This window comes from Stegodyphus dumicola, chromosome 6, assembly GCF_044657685.1.
Source record: "Stegodyphus dumicola isolate Sdum_Otavi_A_Nest chromosome 6, ASM4465768v1".
Classification (NCBI taxonomy): Eukaryota; Metazoa; Arthropoda; class Arachnida; order Araneae; family Eresidae; genus Stegodyphus; species Stegodyphus dumicola.
Window position 1 is genome coordinate 91,170,254 of NC_140773.1, and position 27,012 is coordinate 91,197,265.

Below are 27,012 nucleotides of genomic sequence, written 5' to 3' on the forward strand. Positions count from 1 at the left end.
ATTTTATACAAAAAACAGATATGTAAAAACCTGTGTGTGTTTTATTCATTTCAAAATATAGTCTGATCCCTCTAAGCAAAGATTAAATTTTCCAAATTATTAAAAAGAAACACTGAAATCTTGCTTTTTCGTTTAATTTCTATTCAAGTAGCTATTACAGTAGGAAAGTCTTCAGTATTGATGTTTATAAATTCTTCTTAACAAGAAATTATAAATTCTTCTTAACAAGTCTTCAATATTACATTTTTTTTAAAGTGTCGTGCAAAATAGATATGAATATATTTTTGAGGCTATATATCTTCCATTTTAATTGCTGAATATAGTATTTACAAAGATATGAAGTAGTATAATAACCAATAGTAGTACAACAGGAAATTTACAGAATAATAATTTCACATATCAGTATAATAAGTCATTCATTTTACTGCAGGAAGGATGTTGCATATAAGAATGTTTGATGATCATATGAACTTGTTCAGTTGTTTCTGAAATCTGACTCTCGGGAGTTTTTTTTTTTTTTTTTTTTTTTACAAATTATACTATTGGAATTTCGTATAATTTTTTTTAAATATATAATTTATCAGTATTAAAGAGCTTGAAACTAAAATTCTGTTTTCTGAAGGAAATTTAGTACATTTTTAGCTTTTAATTTATGCAGGAAACACCATATAAATTTTCAGTCTGCCATGTATGGCAAAAATGCATTTTGCACATTATTTATTTAAAAATCTGTATTTTTAGGGTTAATGTGTAACTCAAAACGTGATGAAATGATACAAATTTTATTTAAAAATTTCATCAAATTTCTTTTAAAATATTATTCATTTCAGCTCAGTAAAGTTGTCATAAATTTGGGCAAGCTGTTTTCTTATAGCTGTTTCTGTATACTTAACTTACATTTAAAAAAAATTGTTAAAGAAAGGGTAATATGTTTTATTCCCCTTGCAGAGTATTTTTATTATTTTTTTACGAGTTGTGCACTGTCATAAAATGAATGTAAAGTATTATGCCCGAATTTGAAGTTAACTGAAAATCAATCTTTTGTTTTATTACTTTTATCAAATTGCTTTATTTTATTATTTTTCTTCGGTAAATTTTAATTCATCTTTCAATAAGATTTGTATAAGATACTACTGGCTAACTAAATTTTTTTGTTTGCAGTGATATAAAATTTGAGCTTCTGTTTTTATGATTTTGTGAAAGACAGAGAGTTCTTTTTCTTTTTCTTAGATTTCTTAAAAGCAAGACTTGGAAAATTTGAAATTGGTACTAAAAATTTTCATTGCAAGCATATTCTACTATTTACTCTGCTCGTTTGAACTTCAACCATTTCTGTCATACATAAGTCCAATATAATATATCTAGTGGCTTTAATAAATAATCTATATCTGGATAAATAAAGCCATTGCTATTGTTTATTACTTATTAAGACAGTTGGTAGCTTTTCTATTAGTGATATGTTAATGACATCTTACGAAAATTTCTTGTGTAATGCTCATACTTTTAAAGTCGAAATACAATAACTTTTAATTATTATCCATAATCATGATGGGAAAGCCTATCATGAATATGGATTAGTATTTGAAACTAGGTCTTCAATTATAAGTATCTTAAGAGTTATCAATCCACATATACTATTTTTATGATATACTGGTTTGTTCATTTTTGGCTGGGCAATATTCCGTAGCTTATGAACTGTGAGGAACATTTGTTAACAGTTCCGAATTACTTCCTGCCTTAAAATGGTTTTCAAAGTCGATCATTATCAGTGGAATAGGTAGAAGAGGCGCGCCGTCCCGGGCAACATTTTTCGCCTGAAAAATTATTTGATAGAGGTTAATCATGTAGATCGTCGAGCAAACAAATTAAGAGATTCTGAATTGCCATTCGGAATTATATTGAGAAAGAAAAAGTTTTCGTTGATCTTTACATTATGGTAACTTGGCGTTTTTTTGGGCGAAAATTTGGCGACCAATTCTCCTACAGCAACCCTCTATTTTTTTTTCCCGCCGCCATTTTGTCTTCACGAAGTAAAGACATGTTTCTTTTCTTTTTATCTACTGAACACTTCTTCCAACAATCCTTTATGTCCTCGCCTATTAAAGCCAATAGGCGAGGACATAAAGGATGGACGTTTTTCAGCACTTTTGCTTTGTTTCAGTGCTTAGTTCTTACGATTCACTGATAACTGCTCTTGAAGCGAGAGTGAAAACAGAACGAATCCCAGAATTCATAAAGGAAAATTAACCGATGTATTTAGAAGAGAGCTGAAAATAAGTTATTAGATTCAAAGGCATTCCTCAAGCCTCATTTCAAAACAAAACAAAGAGAGAAAAGTTTTCCTCATACTGTCACAAAAATAATCATTTCAGATTAGTGTTATCTAAAATCGAAAAAAAAAAAATATCCGCCAAAACTCGAAGAAAACATACGCGGATTCTAAAATACGCCAAGCAAAGAATGCGTATAACCTTGTGATTCAAGAAGAAACAAAAAATAAAACATCAGAAATCGAATCCAGAAGATGCGTGCCGACGCTCTGTCGAGTAACAACATCGTGCATCATTCAGCAAGGAGTTTTGTTTTTTGTAGCGATGCAAGTAACCACTTGCTAAGAAATATATCGCGGAGTTTGAACCCATAAATCCTTCAGCCTTCATAATTGCTAATGGACAAAGTCATAATCTACGGGGATAGGATCTGTTTCTTTTATCTGAAGTTTTATAATATCTTCGATTACAAACAAATTTAATTTCAATTTAAGAAAACAACAGAAAAGGGACTTAGTAAAAATCCTTTCCTTATTTCAATATAATATATATTGAACCTTGTAGGAAGAACAAAGCTAAATTTTCAGAATGAACAAAATACTTTTATTTGAATTTTTAAACAGAACCAAGAAATAAATACTGCAGCTCTTAACTATCAAAATTTTAAACTCTTAACTACTACAGTTCAAAACTCTTACAACTATTAAAAAAAACTCAAAATCTTAAACTCTCTAAACAAAAATATATAAAAATCTTCCGAATCCTCTTTTTTTGTTGCCACACCGTAAAATGCAAGTTCTTATCCTATTATTTATATTTCACGTTCTCTTTAAGTCACGATCTTTACAAGTCATGATCTTTACAAGTCGACGGTCTCTATAAGTCATGATCTTTACAAGTCACGATCTTTACAAGTCACGGTCTCTACAAGTCATGATCTTTACAAGTCACGATCTTTACAAGTCATGATCTTTACAAGTCACGATCTTTACAAGTCCCCCCACAAGAAGCACATTCGTCACCGTAGAGACAATGCTGCTCAGAGCTCATTGAGAGAGAAAGAGTTAACAGCTAACCTTGACAAAGCATCAGCATTCCCATGTGAACTTCCTTTGCGGTATGTCACAGTCATGTTATACCGTTGTAACGCTAAGGCCCAACGAGACAATTTAGCACCATGAGGGGCGCTTTGGATCAAGTAGGTGAGGGGATTGTGATCAGGCACAATCTGCACTTTGGCACCGAAAATCCATGTGTCAAATTTTTTCAAGGCTTCGATAACACAAACTGCTTCTCGTTCGAAGGTTGACCATCGTTGTTGACAGGGCGTTACTTTCGTGCTGAAAAATGCTATGGGCATTTCTTTTGTAAATGGCTTATCTTCATTAACATTCTCACCTATAGTAGGCAATCCTAGTAGCTGTTGTTCCTTGTCATCTTTCTTCTCTTCTATCTTTCCAATGGCTTTATCGAGTAGCTCATACCATTCATCAATTGTTTCAGCTTTATCAATTTCTTCAAATATGGGATTTCTGTGCTTCGTGAAAGTCCTATAAAGAAAAAAATATCTCAGCAATTTTTTCTTCTGCTTTTTCTAATAATTCTTCATCAACATTGTAGATCGTCTACCTCGGGCTCGGGCTCTTCTATTAATTCAGCAGTTTGTTCCGTTTCTTTCTCGTCTTCCAGTTTTTCGCTGTCATCTGAATAACTTTCTGTTCAATCTTCCATGTTTTCACCCTTGAACTTGAAAGGTTTCTGTGGTTTTCAGTTTCATTGTGGATGACATTTTCCTTTTCAATTTCAACTTTTGTTGTATAATCCACACTTTCTTTTTCATCTCCCAGTTCAACAGTATCTATGTTGTCCTTATTGTACTTTTTGTTTCTATTATCATCCAGAATTTCTTTTTCAGTAAATTGTAATAGTTCACTGTTATCTGCAAGTTTATTTTCAGTCTCAAGATCTGCAGCTTCTGTGTGATTTAAATTTTCATTTTCAGTTACTAAGTCAGCTTTCACACTTTCCTTATGGATTATTCATTCTTTTTATCATCTACTTTTTCCTTCTCGTTTCCAATTTCAACAATATATTCTTTCTCTTCTATGTTCTCACCATCAAGATTTACTTGAATTTTATTGTCATCTGCAATTATTTCTTTTCAGCTGCAGTTTCAGCATCATCTGTATTTTCTGTTTTGCTTACTGGCTTCACTTGAGTTTCACTTTCATTGACAGTTTCTTTTTCAACTGGGATTTCAGTCTCACCCATAAATTCGTTTTTACTTTCAGGTGGAATAATTTCTACATCTGTTATTTTGCTGTCAATTAACTTTTCCTCTTTGAGTTCATCTTCTGTTTCTACCCTCTTAGTTTCTTCAGTTATAATTTCTTCCTTCTGTGCTTCCTGTTCAACAATTTTATCTTCTATCATTTCTGTTTTCTCTATTTCTGTAAAGGGCAGTTCTTTACAACTTTTACAGAATTTTTTAACATCTTGCTTAATAGTAGGCCAAAAGAACGAGTACTTGATTCGTTGAATCGTCTTTTTCACACCGAGGTGGTGGGCAAGAGGGATTTCATGTGCCATTCTTAGGACTTCCCTTCTTTTTTCTAAAGGTAACACAACTTGCTTAATGTTTTCACCACAGATATATTCGGAATGAAGTAATATGCCGTCGTCGAAAATATATGAATTTTGATTTTTATTTGCCCATTCAAAGCATTTTTTCAGAGTTTCGTCTTGTTCTTGATGTGTCTTGAATTCTAGTCTTACTCTGTTCGTTGTTTTCAGAGAGTCTATGTTTTCTTGGGAAATCTGATTAACAACAGCCAAATTTGTAGTATTGTCTTCAACTGGTTTAGGTATATACTGGAGATAGGGTTTATCATCTATCTCTTTGTACTCTAAAGGGGATGTATCCCAATGAAGATCACAGTTCCACATTTCGATATTTCCACAGAGTGTTTCATAAGCTGAAGAACTCAATAGCAAGTCGGTAACTAGCTTTTTTGAAACAGCACACGTAATGGACACTCTACCGTGAAAATCATCGTCAATATTCATCTGGAAAATCTTTAGTGGAGTAATTTCGTTTTCACCAAAAGCAGAAGATATCTCTATTTTACTTTCTCCTTCGCAAGGTATGTTGTCAACCAATTTCTCACGGACTACTGAAATTTGTGCTCCCGTGTCTACAATTCCATTTAGAATACTATCTCCACATTTAACTTTGACAAGTTTTAATTCATCTATGTTTCTAGACACGTCTACTGATTTTGAGACAGGAATAGAGATCTTGGCAGTTAACACTTCTGGTTTTTCTTTTTCTGCAAGGGGTGCTTGTGTTTGTATTAAGTTGTTTTGTGCTGTTGCAGAAGCACTTCTTGGTATCCGATTTTTGGTACATAACTTAGATGTATGACCTTCTTTTCCACAATTATAGCAAGTTAGTTTGAAACTAGGCTTTTGTGGTTCGTCACTCTTACGGGATGGGTACACTCTTGGCGTGTTTTCAGCGGACAGAGATTTATTTCTGAAAGCTCTTTCTGGAAGTGGAGAACGAGGTTGCCATTTTTTATTAGTTCTGTCTGCTGATGGATTACCACCAGTCCGTTTTGAGATATTACGAACACTGTCATATTCGTCAAGTTTATCAGCTAATTTGGTTGGAGAAACGAACTTCGCCCAGTCGTCAAGCAGATGGTCTCTTACTTCATAGGGTACTCTTTTCTTAATTTGGTCAGTAATAATCAAGTCTTTTAACGCGGCAAAATTTGTGATTTCAAGACCATTGATCCATTCTTCAAAATAACTTGTAATTTCGTAGCAAAAATCTCTCCATGATTTTTCAGCGCTCTTTTGGTGCATCACAATTTTTTTTCTAAAGCTTTCAGGATTTAATTTAAATCTCTTCAATAAAATGGCCTTAATGTACTCATAATCTTCAAAATTTTCTTCAGATTCCCTACCAATTAATTGAATGATTTCAGATGGCATTAAAGTCAATAAACATGAAACCCAATCTTTAGGATCAATCTTTGTCTTTTTAGCTTGTCTTTCAAATAGGGATAAATAAATCACAATATCATCGTGTCTTAAATTGAATTTGGGAATAAGCTTAATTAAATCAAAATTATGATGTCCATTTTCATTTGTTGGTGGAGTTTGTGTTAGTCGAACACGAGATTCAATTTCGAGTTTCCTCAATTCAAACTCCATTTGCTCTCTTTTCTGCTGTGCTTCTAATTCTTCTTTCCTTCGCTGTTCCTCAATCTCTTCTTTCTCCTTTCTTCTCTGTTCCTCAATCTCTTCTTTCTCCTTTCTTCGCTGTTCCTCTTCTTTTCCTCTCTTCAATAATCGTTAAAACACTTCTTTAGCAAATGCTTCATCATATGTATCACTTTGAATTATTTCATTTTTTATCACCACGATTTTCATACTTGGATCTACTTGAATTTCTAATTCAGCAGCTAAAGCCAGCAAATCCTTTTTTTTCCCACGTCCCATAAAAGCCATGTCTCGATTTTATTCAGTCAATAGACTCTTAGTTTTATGAAAAGCAATTTTTTTTCTCTTTTCTTTTTCTATTTAAATATAATTTACAATGAATTTAATTTTATTCGGCATGAAAATCAGTCAGTAGAATCAATACTTAATGTGTTGTTCACCTACTCTGGCGAGTCAAACGAAATTACATTTGAACACTGGCGTATTCATTACTTTGACAAGTAAATAAACTAAGATTCCATGACGGAAACAATAATTAACTTTTCATAATTTTAATTAATTATTTTACGTTTATAAGGTAAATTGAGCTCTCACCTGAGTTATTTTGGTTCCTAATTATATGCGGGGAAACCCCGATCCTGCCGACTGCGCCACTAAAAATCCTTTCCTTATTTCAATATAATATATATTCAACCTTGTAGGAAGAACAAAGCTAAATTTTCAGAATGAACAAAATACTTTTACATGAATTTTTAAACAGAACCAAAAAATAAATACTGCAGCTCTTAACTATCAAAATTTTAAACTCTTAACTACTACAGTTCAAAACTCTTACAACTATTAAAAAAAACTCAAAATCTTAAACTCTCTAAACAAAAATATATAAAAATCTTCCGAATCCTCTTTTTTGTAGCCACACCGTAAAATGCAAGTTCTTATTCTATTATTTATATTTCACGTTCTCTTTAAGTCACGATCTTTACAAGTCACGGTCTCTATAAGTCATGATCTTTACAAGTCACGATCTTTACAAGTCACGGTCTCTACAAGTCATGATCTTTACAAGTCACGATCTTTACAAGTCATGATCTTTACAGACTTTCACTTCTGTTTGAAGGAAATAAATGTATTATCGTGAAAGGAGATCAGATTATTCTAGAATGTCATGCAACTAAAAATCTTTACCAAATTAAACTAATCGACAGGAATAATTAACCATCAGTTCACGTAGCATTTCATTGCAAAAATGAAAACTGTTCAGATCTGGCATAGAAACCTTGGTCACAGAAACGACGACGCAATTAAACAACTTGTAAACAAAGAACTCGTTGAAGGAATCAAGCTGGATAATTGAAAAGATGATACAAAATGCATTCAGTGTATAAAATGTAAACTAGCTGATTTTCCGTATCCCAAAGAATCGAAATTCAGAGCATCTAAATCGCTTGAACTCATTCACACTGATATTTTAGGATCAGTACAATCGAAATCGAGTGAATGGTTAGGCGGCATTTAGTAACCTCTGCTACTTTAACCGTCTCTGTTGGAGATATGCCCTAAGGCGTTGGGAAGAATTAAAAATTAAGGTGATTTACACCGCACCGACAAAGGTGAAGCAGGAACATGTGCTAATGCACGTGAGTTGGTCAAGTAGACTTTGGAGAAGGAGGGTTCAAGCATCTGGCCGCCGTACACGCTGTGATGTATCTTCACTAGTTAAAGAAAGATGATACGTCGAGGCCAGTCACGTGGGTGGTCACCCACCCAAGTACTGACCCAGAGCTCTGCTGCTGTAAACAGGGGAACCTGTGTGTTGAAAAAGCGAAAAGAAATCGTAAACATAGTGAAATTCCCTCAAATGCTTCTAAGCTGGTGATTACTCTTCACTTTCAGCAAATCTCATCAGTGTCATGGCTGCTTTGAACACGGCAGTAAACTTCTCAGCCGTGGTTTTTGCAGCGCGGATCTTCTCAACGTGCTCAACCATAGTGTTCAGAAATTTTTTGATTTTAGGATCTTGGATTCAGTTTATGATATCCTTGTACTCTGTGAGTGGGTTTTCCAATTTTTTCTTTACTCTATCACTGTAGAGAGGTTTCATCTGGGGTCTACTGCTGTCTTCCTCTGTTTCGATGAATTTCGGAAAATCTGCCGGCGTAGGGATCTTAGCTGCTGGCTTCGCCTGCTGCTTCTTTGCTTCATATCGCTTCTTGTACACGGGGCAACCCCTGTATGAACTTACATGCGGTAGTGAGCAGAAGATGCACTTAGGTTTTTCTTCTTGCTTTAGAGGGCATTCTTTACTTCTATGGTGCTGTCCACACTTGCAGCATCGCTCAGGATTTGAGCAAAGATGTTGCGAATGTCCATATTCTTGACATCTATAGCATTGAATTACGCGTTTTTTCGGGGCAAACTTCTCGATCTTGACATTAACACTTAACATATTGTTGAGTCCATGAATTGCACGTCCTTCCTTCGTTTTCTTCAGCTCCAACAGGAAAATCGGAAGTTTCTCAATAGCGTCTCCTCTTCGTCTGGAAAACTGCTTGACTTTACTTATCAGGAATTTCCTTCTCTCCAGATCTGCCTGGATTATTTCTTCCTTCATCGTGGATGGGAGACCTTTAAGAACAACCTTAATAGGTTTTTCGCTGAGTAACTGGAAAGTATGAAATGGTATATTTCTTTTCTGCAAAACCAGAGTTGCTTTTCTGTAATCGTCTACTGACTTTAAATTAACATATAGTAGTTTCATTTTCATATCGGCTTCGAATTTTTCACTGCAGGTATTGATGAGGATTTCATGAATTTTAGGCCAATCCACTTCGCTTTGCTGGAAAACTATTGGGGGTGGAGTTTCCTCTTTTTCGGCTCCTCCTTCTTCTTCCCAGCGGCCGAGCGGTAAAGGCGCTGAACACTGGTAGTTCGGTCTGAGGTTCGAATCCCGCGAACGGGCTGGCTGCATGGGCGTTTTCGTGGTTTTCCCCATGTGTAACGTGTATACGAGCCAGTTTCCCTTAGAAAGTCCTCCACGAAAGGCATCCCTCCCTTTAGGCAGATAGCCCTCGTGTGCTTTGCCATAATTAAATACACCAACACCAACACCTTCTTCTTCCATACCTTCTACTTCACTTAGCTGCTCAAATCGATTTTCCGTCGTAACTTCCATTGGAGCTTCGTTTTCTGATACTTTCGCGGTTTTCTTAGGAGAAATCCATTCTTGTTCCCTGCTGTCTGTTCCTCTTTCAGTTATCTGCCCTGGATAAAATTTTTTAGTGAATATCTCTACATCCATCTCACCCTTAGATCTTTTATGAAAGTAATTGCAAATTACGTCAAATCCAAATTTCGCAATCTGGTCCCGGATTTCTTCTTCAGAACATGACTTGAAATTTGGGATGTCCTCATCATTTCCCATTGATAAATCTTCTGGTGTCTGTTCATCAGTAGCTTCTCCATTCAGTGTTTGAATGTCTCTTTTTTCCTTACCAGGTTTAACATCTTTCTTCTTACTTGGTTGTTCGCTTTCCGTATCTGACATAGTTTTCGCCTTTTTCGCTTTACTTTTCTTTTCTTTGGCCATAAGGATGAAATCCTCTTTCTTCAGTGGATAGGTCTTGTTCGTTTTGGACGAACGCTCGCTTCGGTAGTCCTTTTCATCAGAACTATCGAGTGGTGTCCTATAAAAGGACATTTTTGTTTTTTGGTTTCGCAAATCAATGACTTATTTATAGACACAAAATTTTTAACTACACATCGCAAAGGAAAAAGAATTCGTGTCTCAGATCAATACAAACACCGTCTGTCAGTGGTTACTATTCTTCGTAACTTTTATTGTTGATTACAAGTAGGTTTACAATGATGTACCTAATGAAAAGGAAAAATGAAGTAATTTCTAAACTAAAACAATTTGTCGCTCTTACAAACAATAAATTCGGAAGGAAAGTAAAAACACTAAGAAGTGATAACCGTGGTGAATACAGAAGTAAAGAACTTGAAGAATATCTTATAAAAGTATTAATCACCAGCTCACTGTGCATTGTCCAACATAAAATGGAGTCAGTAAACTCAAAAATAGGTCTTTAATTAGAAATGACAAGAAGTCTTTTGGCCAATTCAGGTTAACCTCGCAGAAGCAGTGCTGACCGCCAATTATCTACAGAATCGTATGCTTGCAAAACCCTTTAGGAAACATCTATGGGTATGGGAAACACCTATAGGCGAAAACACCATAGGAATTATAAGGAGAAACCCAACCTCTCTCATCTGAGGACATGCAGGTGCAAGGCGTTTGCTTACATACATAAATCTAAAAAGGGTAAACTGGATGATACTGCTATAGAAGGAATACTCGTCGGCTACGACAGCAGAAGTAAAGGCTACAGAATTTTAATTCCTTTAGACAAAATCATAATAAATCGATCTGTACGATTCATTGAAGACACTGGAACCAACGAGCCTGTAAGCGTCTCTTTAAACCATGTTAAAGAAAATCCTAAGAAAGGAAGCTCAGAACAGGAAGAAATAAAAATTGAAAAGCCCGAAAAGGAAGAAATATCAGAACCCGAAAAAAAACTTTATAAGGTATTTCTCCCACATACCCTAGCGTGGCTTCGTGGTGTAACAGTAGCACGCTGGGCCGGTATTCCAGAGGTCCGTTAACCTAATGACTCTAAAAGTGGCAGCCGAATTAAAAGGGTTGTAGATGATGATTCTCCGCACCCAGGATTTGGCGACTAGGTCCCCTAAAACCCTAGTCGCCCTTTAAAAAGGGGAGTATATAAGGTATTTTCCCCACTTCCCTAGCGTGCCTTCGTGGTGTAACGGTAGCACGCTGGGCCGGTATTCCAGAGGTCCGTGGTTCGATTCCCAGCGATGGCGGTTGCATATTTTTACTCTTTTCTGCTTTCAATTAACCTAATGACTTTACAAGTTTAGAATTCAAAAGATCGAACAGAATCACAAAAGGTAAACCTCCTGATAGCTACGGATATCATGCGAAATATCCAGTCTGTCCCAAACCCAAAACCTGGAACGAAATTAAAACTTCGGAAGACAGTGAAAAGAGAAAATGGCTGATGGCTGTTCGAGAAGAAATTAATTCACTAGAAGAAAACAGCACTTAGAAATTAGTTGATTTATCAAAAGGAAGAAAACCGTGGTTTTGAAATGGTCAACTTGAAAATGGCCAAACTTGGTTTGGAAATGGTCTTTCAAAACCAAGCTCAATGCAGAAAGGAAAATTGAGAGATGCAAAGCCAGATTAGTCGCAGAAGGATTTAGCGAGAAGTCTGGATCTGATTATGATGATACCTTTGTAATAAAGTACACAACTCAGACATATTGATGTCAAAACAGCTTTCCTTCATGGAGAACCAGAAGAAGAAATTTACATGACTGAACCTGAAGGATACTCAAAAGTTAGAAATGGAAATAAAGTTTTCAAGCTGATGAAATCAATCTAGAGCTTGGAATTTGAAAACTGAAAAAATAAATAAATAAATAAATAAATACTTCTAAACATGTCATTTAAACAAAATAAAGCAGACCCATGCTTATTTTTCAAAAAATCAATGGAAAATTTACATATGTAATATTATATGTAGATGATATAGGAAGAGAAAGAGAAGAAGATGTAATGGAAACAATCCAACAACTAAAAGCTAAACTGGAATTCAAAGACCTTAAGTGCAAGATTTTAGAAAAACGCTGTACGCAAAGAATAATTCTTTTACAGCAAAATAAAATGTCTACTACTAAATATCTTGTTCAGCTAATGAGGTTAAGGCAAATGGCTCTGAGTTCAGTTGAATCAAAAAAAAAAAAAAAAAAAAAAAAGTTTAACTTGATATATCTGTTATGAATATCTATATTATATCCTACTATATCTATTATAGATGAATCTAAAATTTTCTGTACAAGTGGAATCATGAGAAATAGCAAATAAAATTGACAATTTGCAGTTCATTTTATTAACAGTTGAGATAAAATTATTTCGAGAATAAATGCTGGCGATAAATTCTTACAAGAACCTACTATACCAATGACGTTTGCGGAAAATATTTTTGACAATTAATTTAAATACATTACTAAGTTAAGAAATTTGTTTACCAAAATGGAAGCGGAGCATTAAACGCCTAAGAAAGCTTATTCCGATTTTGCAAACATGCTCCATAAAAGGAAAGATTTTCTGACGAAGCTCATCATGATGAGTAAGATATGGGTTCATAGCAGTCAGGATCAAGAAGCCTTTAAATGTAATTGTTTTTTATTGTTGTGATTTGTGAGAAAATATCTTTTAAACGAAAACTACATAGAAAAAGTTACAAAGACATTTACCAAATTTTTCAAGCTATATTTCATACATACTTAAATGACGACGTACGGCTATATAGCGCGTAGAAAAGTAAGTGTGGATGGATGCCAAGTGAAATAAAATAATGCCAGAATACTAGGACTTAACAAAGATAATTTATAATAAATATAATTTATTCTGCTTTGAAATCCAGAAGGCTCTGAGAAGTGTTCAAGGGACGAAATGGCGATTTTGTGCTGAATACCGAAAAGGCAAAAAATGCAGTTATCGTTTCGCAAGTATTCTGGCGGAAGATGTCATTACAGGATTTGTCTACCAAGGATGGAAAACAGGATTTCACGTGTCATGCCGTGCTTTGTATAACATTATCCAGTTGGTGTAATTTATCCCATTCCTTTGTCAGTGCCCGGATGAAGGTGTCTTTGTATATTAGAGGGCACTGCCGACTAGGAAGACTCATCGCCAAAGCATCCCAAACAATATCAGTGGGATTCAGATATGGAGAACGTGCTAGCCATATGAGGCGTTGAATATCTTCCTTCTCTAGACACTCATGGACAGCGACTGTTCGATGGAATTTTGCACTGTCGTCCATAAAAACAAACTGATCACTGACAACACCATGGAACATGCGAACAAGAGGCAGTAGAACATCATTATGTATCGATGGCCAGTCATAGTCATAGTTCGAAGTACATAGAGCGACGTACGGCCGTTGATCAGGATCCTAGCCCATACCATGACACTATATGTAGTTTTCTGTATGTTTGCCCGACTATATGCAGTTCCACTCTCACGCCAGATCAACTGGCATCTATAATTTGATGACAGACTGAACCTACTCTCGTCTGAGAATAGAGCATAAACCCAGTCGTCTTCCCTCCAATTGTGATGCTGACGATACCATTGCAAATGTGCGGAATGATGACGTCTAGACAACAAAATGCGCATAGCAGGACGGCGGACTTCTAGTTCTGCTTTATGCAAAGGTCTGGCTACAGTTTTTCAAGAGATTCACGTGCCAGTAGCAGCAAGTAATTGATTTGCTACCTCAGTAGCTGTGCTGCGCCGGTTCTCTTTTGTCGTTAGCACTGTGAACCTATCTTCTGCAGGCGTCATATTGCTAACACGACCTCCCTCGTGACGTTTGCTATACATTCCATTTGTCTGAAACAATTTCCAAGACCTTCCAACATACAAGGACACCTTCATCCGAGCACTGACAGAGGATTGGGATAAATTACCCCAGCAGCTTCTGAATAATGTTGTGAAGAAAATGATGCTTGAAACAACACTGTGGCTGATGTTGAACTCCCTAGCAACGTCTGTTAGTTTCCGATCTTCATCAATCATGATAATAATAAAACCACAAGTAAAATCATATAAGTGATGTCGGGAAGACATACCGAAAATTGCAAATCCATCGATTCATTCCTTTTAAATTTTACTTTTGAACAACAACGGTCAATAACGCGTCAAATTTTTTAATCTCTTATCAGTCCTATCACGTGACGAACAACTTCGGCAATGCAAAAATTTGCATATGCACAACACGTCTTACTCTATCCCGCACGTATGCTAATTTTCATATTTTCCTGCCTTCCATTTTGTTGTTGCTATCGCTGCTAGTATCATCCATCCTTAGTAATTGTCTACCAGTGTGCAATGGATACATTGATATTAAAGAACTGGACGAAGAACTTTTGAAATTTATGTTAATTGGTAAAAGCCAAAATTTTGACGTTGCCATTTGATATGCTACAATTTATAAAGATCACGAAAATTATCTTACAAAAAAAAAAAAAAAAAAAAAAAAAAAAACTGTGCATTGATATGATAAACTGAGAAAACTTGAAAAAAATAGAAAAGTGTATGCCAACGCTTAACACTTCATCGGAAATTCTAAACACATGTTGCTTTTAAAATTTTCCTAATTTTGCTGTTGAATTATATACGGCGTAAGTGCGAAGAAAATGATGCTTAATGAAGCTGATAAGACAAAAAGAAATGGGTTAGCAGGGGTGAGTGCACAGCAGGCTCGTAGACTGCTTGCTCAGCGACAGCATAGAGAAACCTTAACAAACCGTTTTGGGTGACCGTTGAAATCCGAGTCCTTTTAGTTTTTTATTTATTGTTTTATTTTATGATTTTGGGGGAGTATTTTTTTGTGTGGTCAATTTCTTTTGGAGGGCCTGGCAAGGACAATTTAATCTCGCCTTTCCTTCCCTCCTCCGGACTCAAAATGATGCATTTTCAATTTATCAAATGAAAATTAAGCTATTGCACTCTTCCAAGAAGGGGAATTTTACTCCACCTGAATTTACGAAAACGAGAGTTTATAACATTATATTCCGCCCCGGAAATCGCATAGAGATGTAATACGAAAAATTGCCAGAAAATGAAAGATTTTCGCATCGGCAGTTGTTTCGTTGCCTCAAAAATTGCATTCCATATAGTGCAGGGATGGACAAACCTTTTCGGTCGCGGGTCAAAAATCGAAAAAAAAAAAAAAGTTTGGCAGGCCAAGATAAATTTTTCTAAAGTTTAAAAAACAATATACAAGTATTACAATTCAAATAATGAGATGAATGAAATTGAGATTTCATTTTTAAAAGTTTCTTATATTGAGTTGTGAAGTGAGAAGTACTGATTCTAAAGCACGAGGCTAAATGCTTATCTGCCAGTCTACTTCTGATATAATTCTTTCTAAGGTTCATAGGCCCACCAACGGCTGAGCGGTAAAGTCGCTGAACACTGGTAGTTCGGTCCGAGGTTCGAATCCCGCGAACGGGCTGGCTGCATGGGCGTTTTCGTGGTTTTCCCCATGTGTAACGTGTATACGAGCCAGTTTCCCTTAGAAAGTCCTCCACGAAAGGCATCACTCCCCTTAGGCAGATAGCCCTAGTGTGCTTTGCCATAATTAAATACACCACACCACACCTAAGGTTCATAGTTAAAAACACTTGTTCACATATAGAAGATGAAGCAAACACAGCACTTTTTTCTGGGCGTGAGATATTAAATTTGGGAAACTTACTTTCGATAATGATCTGCAAAACTCTAACTTTGTCATATTTAGAAACAACTGTTTGAGATGATTGTTAGATTGCAACTCAACTAAGCTGCAAATCTGACCTTACTGCTTCACATTTTACGTTGAAAGGCATGGTAGAAATATACAATTCTGTTTGAATGGCACTGCAATCTTGAAATCTGCGTTCGAACTCAAAATGCAGTTTTTTCAAGCCATCTTCATAATTCTTAAACTTCTCATCATTTACTAAGGGTATTGAATTTAACCTGGGGAAATGAGACAAGTCGTTCTTAACTAGCTGCACAGCATAAACTTCTCATCATTTACTAAGGGTATTGAATTTAACCTGGGGAAATGAGACAAGTCGTTCTTAACTAGCTGCACAGCAAACAGATTACGTTTTAGTTTAAAAGCTTTGAGATGGGCCTAGATATCGTCGATAAACTTATTTTTCCCTTACATCTTGACATTCAGGTTGCTGATATGACAAAGAAGATCTGTGAAAAGTCCGAAAGCCATTCTGTATCTTCTAACATTTCGCACTCCGCAGAACCGTGCTTCTCACGGAAGAAGGGACAGTGGCGTCTTTCAGCTGCCACACTCGTTCGAAAAGACATTCTGCACTAAGCCACCTTACTTTCGCACAACACAGTACACCAGAGTATTCAGATTGCAGAGACTGAAGAAAATCTCGAAATTGCCTGTGAGTGCCTCTTTTAACACTTAACAGATTGAAAGTTATCTGTGCTTGCTATTTCCGTCGTTTTATGTTTTGCAGAACAAAAATAGAGAAAGTAAAAAGATCCTCAGTCCTTTGAAAAAAAGGAAAAAGAAATAATATTAAAAAAAAAAGTAGAAAAGGAGATGGATATATAATATCTTAATATATATATTCTCTTTTAATTTGCCTCCAACTAGCAAATTAAAATTCTATCCGAGGGCCGGATAGAATCTTCTGGCGGGCCGTAGTTTGCCCATCCCTGACATAGTGTATTGGCTCCTATTGCTTATTTCTAGCCATATATTATTTTAATGGCACTTAAAACTGATGAAAATTTGTCTTGGCGCTCTGTTTACATATTACATTTGTCTTGGCGCTCTGTTACATACATTAAAAGTCCTGTATGTTATATAGGCATTTTTTTTTATTCATTTATTCTTATAAATTGACTTACCTTTGAAACTTAAAAATAAGAAAACAAAAATGAAATGGATATTATTTATTGATATTAATGCATATCATTTAATTTTCAAATACACATGACTCATTTATAAACAAACTTTCTTTCTTTTCCCCATCGACAGAACAGCTGGCCCTATATGACCAAGAATTTTGTGATACTAAAAAACTCTTAGTTTTTAACGCATTTAAAGAAAATCTTTCCAGTTTAGAATGTTCTTGTATTTAAAGGTTTTTAATGTGTAGGAAGGGGAAAAGTGATAAAGAAAGACAGCCGCTAAATATATAGGAAATTGTTGTCTATAATCATATTATAATGAAGTACATGACATCACCCTACGTTTAAGACATTATATTTCATTCATTTAAATTTATGTTTTACAGTTTTTAAAGTAACTATGCAACATCTGTAGAAAATGAGTTGTGCACTGTGGGCATTAATTAATCATAATGCAAGAACTAACCTATACTCTGAATATTAGGCAAATAACACATGAGAAAGTGCAAATAATAATGAAAAGATCTTGTGCGTTAAGAAGTTGATCTTTTATACCACATTAACAGTAAACAGCACATTAGAAGAGAGACATAGCTATTATCTACATTCTAAAACGTTCCTAAAGTTTAGCGTTGATAAGTGAAATACATCCTTAAACATGGTTGCACATTCTAACAAAGGTGTGCTAAATTAGGAGGTTTTCCATTTGGCTATCAAAATCATCATATATTAGGAAAAGCGAATGTGTGTGTTGTGGACGTAGTCAGCTAATCAAGGGTGAAAGGGATTCTCCTTTTCCCCCTTTCCTCCCTCAACGTGAAAGCATGGACGAATTTTCCCGTAGAAGATGACGAAGGCGTTAAAGCTATGCCACTAAATACACATATTGTTAGCAGAAGAATCTATGAAATGGGTGAGGATATTGAAATACAACTTGTTGAAAAGCTGAAAACAAGAAAATATTCGGCACAAATGGATGAATCAACTTTAAGAGACAGTGAGACTGTACATTGAAAAAAGTGATTTTGCCGAAGAAATGTTATAATGTAAATCATTAGAAAGCACCGCTACTTCGAAAGATATTTATAGTAAGCTAAAAAGTTACTTAAATGTCAAAAATATGCAAATGAAATATACACTACTGTCCATAAATTAAGGATAATTCGGAGTCACGCGGAAATCGAACTCTAAAATAAATATATCACCTGTAAAATCACTACACACATCTTCAAGAATCATATGCAAATTTCAGGAAGTAACCAGATGACACCGATGGTACGTCACAATGACGAGAGTGTAAGAGAGTGATATATAAGGAATACAGGCAAAGAGGTAAAATTGTTCGCAGGCGTTTTATAAGCATTTCAGTGCAATAATCAAATAGTTATTAATCAAAGGACGCATTTGGATGATTTTTTACCTGGTAGAATTATCGGCCGTCTGAAATGTGGGCGTACCCAACTGGAAGCATCAGACGAACTTGGAATTGCCCAGAGTGTCATCTCCAGGCTTTGGCAACGATTCAAGATGATGGTAATGTGAGTAGACGTTACAGCACAGGTCGCCCCAGAGTTACAACGCCGAATGAGGACCGGTATTTGGCAGTTACTGCCAAAAGAATCAGGCGGAGCACAGCCTCAGACCAGTCTCGTCAGCTCTCTTCAGCCACTGGTACGACAATTTCAAGGCAGACCGTGTACAGAAGCTTAGGGCAGATTGGTCTACATGCTCGTACACCTGTCAGATGCGTTCCACTTACTGCAACTCACTGTCGCCTGCGGTTAGCCTGGAGTAGAGAGCATGCATTGTGGACACCGCAACAGTGGGCTTGTGTGATGTTTTCCGACGAGTCCAGGTTTAGCTTGCAGTCTGATTCTCGCCGGACTTTCATATGGAGAGCTCCAGGTACCCTTTACCACCAAGAAAACATCATTGAACGACACCGTTACGGTGGTGCAGGAATGCTCGTTTGGGGTGGAATTATTCTGGGTTCCAGAACTGACCTGCATGTTCAAATTGGAACCATGACAAGCTAAATCTATCAGGTCGTCATTCTCGAACAACATGTACGTTTGCCATGGGCGCAAAATTTGTGTTTATGGATGACAACGCCCGTCCTCACCGTGCAAACATCGTAAGCGTGTAGAGTTGCGCGCCTCCAACCTGCACGCAACCAAGAGGTGACTGTTGAAACTGGAAAATAGACAGAGTCTAGCTAAGGGTTTAAGTCCCTTTTTATTCAACTTAAGAAATTACAATTGCGTGCTCTTGACGCTCACAAACTACGCCGACCCGGCGGTAAAATAAAAATAAGAACCTGAAAAGAAATAATAACAAGACTCTAACTACGAGGCTCTCTAAACGTAACTAACCTCACCGCGTTTTACAATACCGCTGCTAATTCAGCAAACTTTGAATATCACGTTGAACGATTAACAATTCTCCGAGGCAAGCACACAGGCCGAAACGCGGGGTTCTTCAAGCTTCAAGCTCCAAGCTTCAAGCGCAAGTATCTTACTTACTTTAAATAATAAATAATTACTAAAAATAATGTAGAAAAAAACTTTCATTAAAACTATTTCGTGCTTGAATTTCAAAAATTATTTTGTACTTGAATTTCAGTTTTCCTTTATGTGTTTTTAAAGTTTACTTACTCTGTTTGCTAACAAAATTTCCTAGTGATTTCTTCCTAAATCCTATCGCTCAAGTTTCTTTCGTTAACATTTCAATTTTTGATATTAAAAGTTATGTACATGCTAGGGGAAGCATAAGAATTTTAGAGAGGATTAGGTAAGGCATAGCACAAAAAAGGTTGGGAAACACTGCTGTAGCGAGTTTCATGTGTTCTTTCATTCGATTCGTTAGAGAATCAGTGTCTTAATAATTCTGCCTAGTATGACATTTTATTTTGATATTCAATGAAATAACACCTCGGTAATTCCTTATATTAAATAGTGTAAAATAGAGTGAACATCAGAGTTACTAATACTCCAGTCTGAAATATGATTTGCCAAAGTGAAATGCGCAGTTGTATCGTAATATCAAATTAGACGATAGTGTTTCATTGTAATAGCAAAATTAATCTTGGGAGGAACAAATGTTTCTTAAGGAAATGAAATCGTTTTCGTAAAAATGGCTGCGTGGAATGATGCAGGAAACCCTTATGTAAGTCCAATTTACGTCCGTATTCCTATTTAAATAATAAAATAAAATAAATCTCATTTATGTATAATTGGTATAAAAATACGTTACCTTAAAACATCAAGAAAAAAGTATTTATATTTTCTGAGTGAAGAATTTTTTTTTTCACTTACAGAAAGAAAATGGCTGAGAAAAGGAATATAAGACTATGCAGAAATTACACTAAAAAAAATTGGCCGTCCGTCGTATCGAAAACATCTTGGATGATTTTTAATAGATTTGGTAAACTTGAGTCTTGAAAGACAGAAACAACTAATAAATCATCTTTCTAGTAATTATAACATTTGAAATTAAATTGACATAAGGATAGTCTCATATTAAGAACAACTGCTCAAATTAGAACTCTGCTCAAAATCAGTAAAAAGTATACGGCATCGATGGCCGCTTTGTTTCTGAGAATTGATTTGCAAGACTTCAGAAAACACCAGTACTTTGACAGTGTATTTGGTTCCCTGTTCTCAGTTAACATTATCTGAAAACTTGCAAATGGAATATAAAAAATTGCAATCATTTATGCTACGTAAGAAAACGTTTATTCGCATGGACTATTTTAAATTGTACAGATGTAAAGCTATTTTTGAATAATTGTTTTCTTTATTAACTAAGCGCACAAATCTCAGTGTGGCCCAGTTTATGATGAAATGATATCATAACAAAAATTCTGTCTGCCATTTGGCTTCGTCATTTTGGAAATCTCATTTTAAATATTTTATGACCTACGTCGTTTATTTCTAGGGTACTAATTCTTAAACTACCAGCTCTATATTCTATTTTAAAATAGCTTGTAATTCCTTAGCTTAAAATTGTTTTAGAGCTTAAATTGAATGTACGAATGTACTAAAATAAGACTTCAGTTTTGTTCCAATTAATAAATTTTGTTTCAATTTCAATCAATAATATCAGTTTTATGATATTTTGATTTTTCAAATATTTCCTTTTGAACTTTTTGAAATTTTATTAACTTCAGACTCTTCGAGGGATCAGACTGTAATCTGAAGTTTTTGGATTGTAGTTTATGCATTTACTTTCTTAATGAAAGCACCTATATTGCCAGAAAACACTTTTAGCCCCATAAAATCAAAAAATAAATTGCAAGCAAAGCTTTTAGATTCACATGCTAAATAAGGTGTTCGCAGCTGATGCGCAACACGTAATAAAGCAAACATTTTAAATTATGCAAAATGAAAGAGATGTAGATGTAGCTAATGCATGCAAAATGATACAATTTTTAAGCGCCTGACTCTTATAAACGACACACAATACACTGAGCACAGTGTTGCGTTGATTTGGTCCTGGGGTCAGTCTTTCGACCATTCTTCAATGTGATGCTAGGCCGCATAGTGTTCGTGCAATTAGGGGTAGTCTGCTTGGATCTGATGTACAAATGCAAAATAATGCAATTCCAGAGTTGTTTCCCCATTGAGAATATCTGGGATGTCATTGATCGACCGTAGTAGAAGGAAGAGCCATTTGCCAATTTTATTGCTTCAGGGGTACAAATGCTTGCAGTGTAAAAAAACATTTCTCAGGCGAGGCTTTGTCAGCACATATTGTATTTCTGCGCATGGTGGTGGAATTCCATATCTAATAAATTGTGATGATATGAATATTTTGCTTCCCATTTTTGTTCATTTGTTTATGATCAACATATATGTCGAATGTATCAGTTTGAAATTTTTACTCTCTTTCCTTCTTGCAACTGCAGTTTCACTGCTGAGGATTTTAGACCAAAACTGTATTCTTGTAGTCTCTAATAAATATTAAATTCTGTATGTGGCGCATGACAATATTTTGTCGGAAGATAAAACCCATACCACATAACTGTATAATGTAACGAAAAAAAAAATTGAAAAGATATTGTTACATCTAGAAACTAGAGAAAATGCATTTCAAAAGGACAAGTGAAAAGTATTTACCTTTTTTTAAAGTGGAGAACGTGATCTGTAGCTTTACAAAGTGAATGACTGCGGTTATATGCAGAAAGTAACATTAAAGAAATCACACACTGCGCTGTTGAATTGAAAAAAAATATCTCAGACTTATTTATACTTTGTTCTTCAGGAAAGGTTGGAATATCGATCAGAAATAATGATAGGGAAAATAACACTGTTAAAACATAATAATTAACAGATTACGCAAGAAATCCTAGAGGTCAAGGGAAATGAAACAATGCCAATGTCATGTTCATGATGTAACATCTTTGGCGGCAAAATAGAGCTGCCTGAGCTTCGTTATGTTTATTGAGAATGAGAAGCTGTTCATTAAAACTTTTGTCTTCTGAATATCTTTATAAATATATTCTACGTTCATATTCAGAAAATGGTTCGTTTAAAAATTTTTTGAAGCTTAAAAAAATAAGAATCTGCTAAATATAATAAAACAGAGCATATAGTCACATATGTTAATTTCATCAAAAGTTGGTTTTTAATGATAGTTCGAATGATTTTATGATGTGCGAACAGAAATTCAGTAGATACCGTGCTCTGAATTTTGATGTCCGATATGATAGAAACATTTTTCACTGTAATATACAACAGAGTTTCCCAATGCGCGCGGTATGGTCCCCCTTGGGGTCGAGAAAATTTTAAAGGGGGTGACTGATGATCATGGGGTCGAAAACCTAATACGCACGGGCAATTGATCGTAATAAGCTATCACATTCATTCAAATTGAACTTCCATGCAATAAGAATCTGGGATTTTGTTCCTGAAAACCTGTTTATATTTTTAAAATTAAAAATAATAATGATATAAAAATAATAAAACCATTTTTTTCCTGTATTGTGCATATTCCTAATCTAACTGTTATCTTTAAATTGTTTATATGAAATTATGATTTTTCTGTGTGTTGTATGTGACAGAGAAAAAATGTCGGGGAGAGGGTCGATGAAGAAGACCACTATTTTAAAAGGTATCGATGCAATGTAAAAATTGGGAATCTCTGATATGTAGCTACAATGTATTTGTAGTACAATTAATTGCACATAAAGAACATAACAATTAGGCTAAGAATGTGAAAGAAAGTTTTGAAAAAATGGTTTATTAGATTTATGTTTTATTATTTTATCAGTATTGTTTTTAACTTTATAAAAATAAATTCTTAAAAAGAGTTTATAAAAAGAGTTTCAGAAAAAAATCACAGATTCAGATTGCATCAAAGTTCGATTTTTATTAACGCAAGGACTGCGCTTCATGTATTGATGCAATTCTTTTAATATTTGTTGTAAATCTCCTTAACTGAATTTGTTAAATCAACTACATTAAAAAATATTTGAAGGTGAAATAAAAAAAAAATCAAGGTCTCTTGTTTTCTGTAGCAGATTGCAATCTTGATTAAAGCCGGCTTCTACTAGGTAAGAAGAGGGGAAAAAGTCAATAATATTGTACAGTAACAACTTTTATTTTGGGATATTGTTGTCGGATGATTTTTAAACTCCAAAATTCATCGTATCCATGTGTTTTAAATTAGATTTGAGCTTGACATCATCCTTCAATGCAAATAACTCGCATCATATCAAGTACCGAGTGGCAATAATTAAACTGACAGTGCTCACAGTGTTCTGTAGCGCGATCTATTTGCGAGAATGACGCCACATTTTGTAGGAAGATTAAACAAGACGGGGGACGAAGGATTCCGCGAAAAAACAAATTAGTTCCAAAAGTCACCGCTAGAGGAATATTTGGCGCTGTGTAATAGAAAATAGAGTTTTAGCAAATGCAAATCAATACGGAAATTACCTTTCATTTTGCATTCAAATGAGGTTCAATGTGGCTGCCGTTGTTGTGGACCACATATTGCATTCTGTGCACAGTATGCCTAACAACAGAAAGTAACATGTCTGCAGGAATCTCCCGTACACTCCGTGATATATTATCCTTCAACGTAGCCAGGTCCTGGACCACTCCTTGATAGACCTTGAACTTAAGGTAACCCCATAGCCAGAAGTCGCATGGGGTATGATCAGACGACCGAGGTGGCCATGCAGTTAGAAAGCAGCGGCTAATGACTCTTTCTTTTGTGAATTTCTGTCGTAGCATCTGTTGCACCCGTACAGCAACGTGTGGAGGGGTTCCATCTTGCATGAAAATGATTTCCCCCAAGCATTGTCTTTGCTGAAGTGCCGGAATGACAAAGCTGTTCAACATGTGGCGATATTTCTCTCCGGCAACAGAACAGGTTTCCGGTCCTGTCGGGGTAATGTTCTCATAGAAGAATGGACCTACAATAAATTCCGCTGTGAACCCACACACAACAGTTACCTTTGGTGAATGTAAGGGAATTGCTGTGACTGCATGTGGTGGTTTGTCATCCCAAATTCGGCAGTTCTGGGTATTCACAGTTCCATCCAGGTAAAAGTGGGCATCGTCTTCCCATAAGATTTTCCACGGCCAAGCATTATCCACCTCCATTCTGGCAAGAGAGGTGTGAGAGCAAAAGTCAGTCGCTTATCATGGTCGGGGTACAGTAACTCCTGTACACGGCTGATCTTGTACGGACCGTACTGTAAGGCATATCCATATTCCGAGCTACTCCACGAGCGCTAGAGGTGGCAGCAATATTGTCTGGTCCTCTGTCGACAATCGCCGTGGCAACTGCTTCAATTGTATCCTGTGGTACAGGTTTTCGTCCTCTGCCTGACTGAACCTTCAGAGAACCTGTTTTCTCAAACGTCGCAACCATTACTTTTAGCCCATTAACTGACACAGGACCGTTACCTTTACGCATTCTTTTGTGCGTTCTAAAAGCACGAAGAGCGGCTGACGCGTTGCACTGGTTGAGGTAAAAGAATTTGACCAGTAACGCACGCTCGACTAAAGAAGGAGACATTGCACATAAACTTTTAATCCGATTGATTTGAAACGTAACACATTGCCTTTTAAAACTCAAGCAGCTGGCACTGTGCGAATGGATGCAACGTGAAATTTGAATAAAGAACTGCTCAGCGTACGTGATATTACAGATCACGTGACTTTATCGGTGTTTACGTAGATTTTACGCATTTTTAAAAGTGTTGCCATATTGCACTTGAACTAAATCAGAAAATGTGCATAATAAAAGGTAATTTTTTTCCGTATTAATTTGCATTTGTTAACACTCTATTTTCTATTACACAGCGCCAAATATTCCCCTAGCGGTGACTTTTGGAACTAATTTGTTTTTTCGCGGAATCCTTCGTCCCCCATCTTGTTTAATCTTCCTACATAATATGGCGTCATTCTCGCAAATAGATCGCGCTACAGAACACTGTGAGCACTGTCAATTTAATTATGGCCACCCCGGTATATCGCAGTTCAACGATTTTTTTGTGAGCCATGCTGGCAGATTCAAATTTTCAATGCCTAACAAGCGAACATTAAAATCATTTTTGAAACTTTGCAAGGGGCTTGTCTATAATAATACATCTACTGAGGAAGTTTTGCTTTTTTCTTACATTTTTTTTGGGGGGGGCGAAGTAAAGAAAGTATTGCAGTTGAAAATTTTGGTATCACATTTCAACGCAGATATTCATTTTGACCGTTCCCGATTTCATTTGAGCGATGTTTTTCGGGTGACGTCTGTACGTAGAGTAAAATGGATAAAAAAGGGATTTTTTTCGTCACGTCAGCGTACATATCTACGTATATATTATATATATATATTTCTGCCCCCTTACCTGGCTTCAAAGACCTTAACCAGCCATTTCCAGTTATTTAAAGAAAGGAAATATTCATGTTTTGGCAATGCTAAATTAATAATAATAATAATAATTTTCGACAAATAAGGTCATCTAGCTTTTGATGCAGTCTCCTGGTTCCCATACTTATATGTGGGGAAGATTTACACTCGTTATGAAAAAATAATGAGAAGTTTGATTCCCGTACGACAGCAGTTCACCGGGATATTTTAATTTCAAAATTTTCAGTGTTTGATACCATTTTCAACTTTCCTTATGGGATCGGTTGATTAAGTTAGAATAATTCGAGGAAATAAATTTAAATGAAGTGCGGGGGAAAAAATTAATTCATTAGGCCGTACAAGGAAATCATGTGGTGTCCATATCAGCTTTTATTTTTTTTTTGGAGGGTGTTACTGCGTTTTACTCCTTATATTGCATAAAAATTACATATTTTAAAGTACTACTGATTTCCTTATTTTATATTTCTTCCTCAGTATATGATAAAATTTTATATTAATAAATAATTATCAATTTTACGTTATTAATAATTTTTTGTAATCAGTGGTATCTACATTATACTGCCGTGCATATTCGGCTGACGACACCTTGATCATCAACGACTCCCTTAAAAATTTCATCCACTTTTTCAGTGTCTTAAAAGTGATGTTTTCTAGATGGTTTTACCTCTGAGCAACATATTCCGTTTGTTGTCTTTAGGCTAACTTAGGTCGGAAGTTGCTCAGTAGGTCAGTGTAGTGTCTTAAAAATGATTATATTATTATTTTTGCGTGCGTACGCGTTCGTAATAGATTGAATGCACACGGGTCCGATGATAGGTTAATAAAATTTATTTTATTAAAAAAATACTTAGAATTCTAGAACTTTCCACAGAAATGCGTGTACAGGTGTTCACAATATCACAGAGTACAATCAGTAGTTACACATCAAACTCCTAAGATTGTTAAACCCATTGCAAGCAAAGTGCATCTAAAAGGCGAAGCTTTCAATACTCCGAAGTCGCTTTGAAGAAACAACTCACAACAAGAACTGAGGGCAGATGCTCTCTCCTGCCTTATATAGTTTTCGCCGGGCCTAGTATTTTTATAGTAGTAGTACATTTTATA

General features: G+C 35.5%; 1 protein-coding gene across 1 annotated transcript in view; it reads left to right on the forward strand.

The window, feature by feature from the left end:
* Positions 1-27,012, forward strand: part of LOC118202627 (uncharacterized) — a 393,249-nt gene that overhangs the window by 1,065 nt on the left and 365,172 nt on the right. The gene's annotated exons all lie outside the window — the stretch shown is intronic.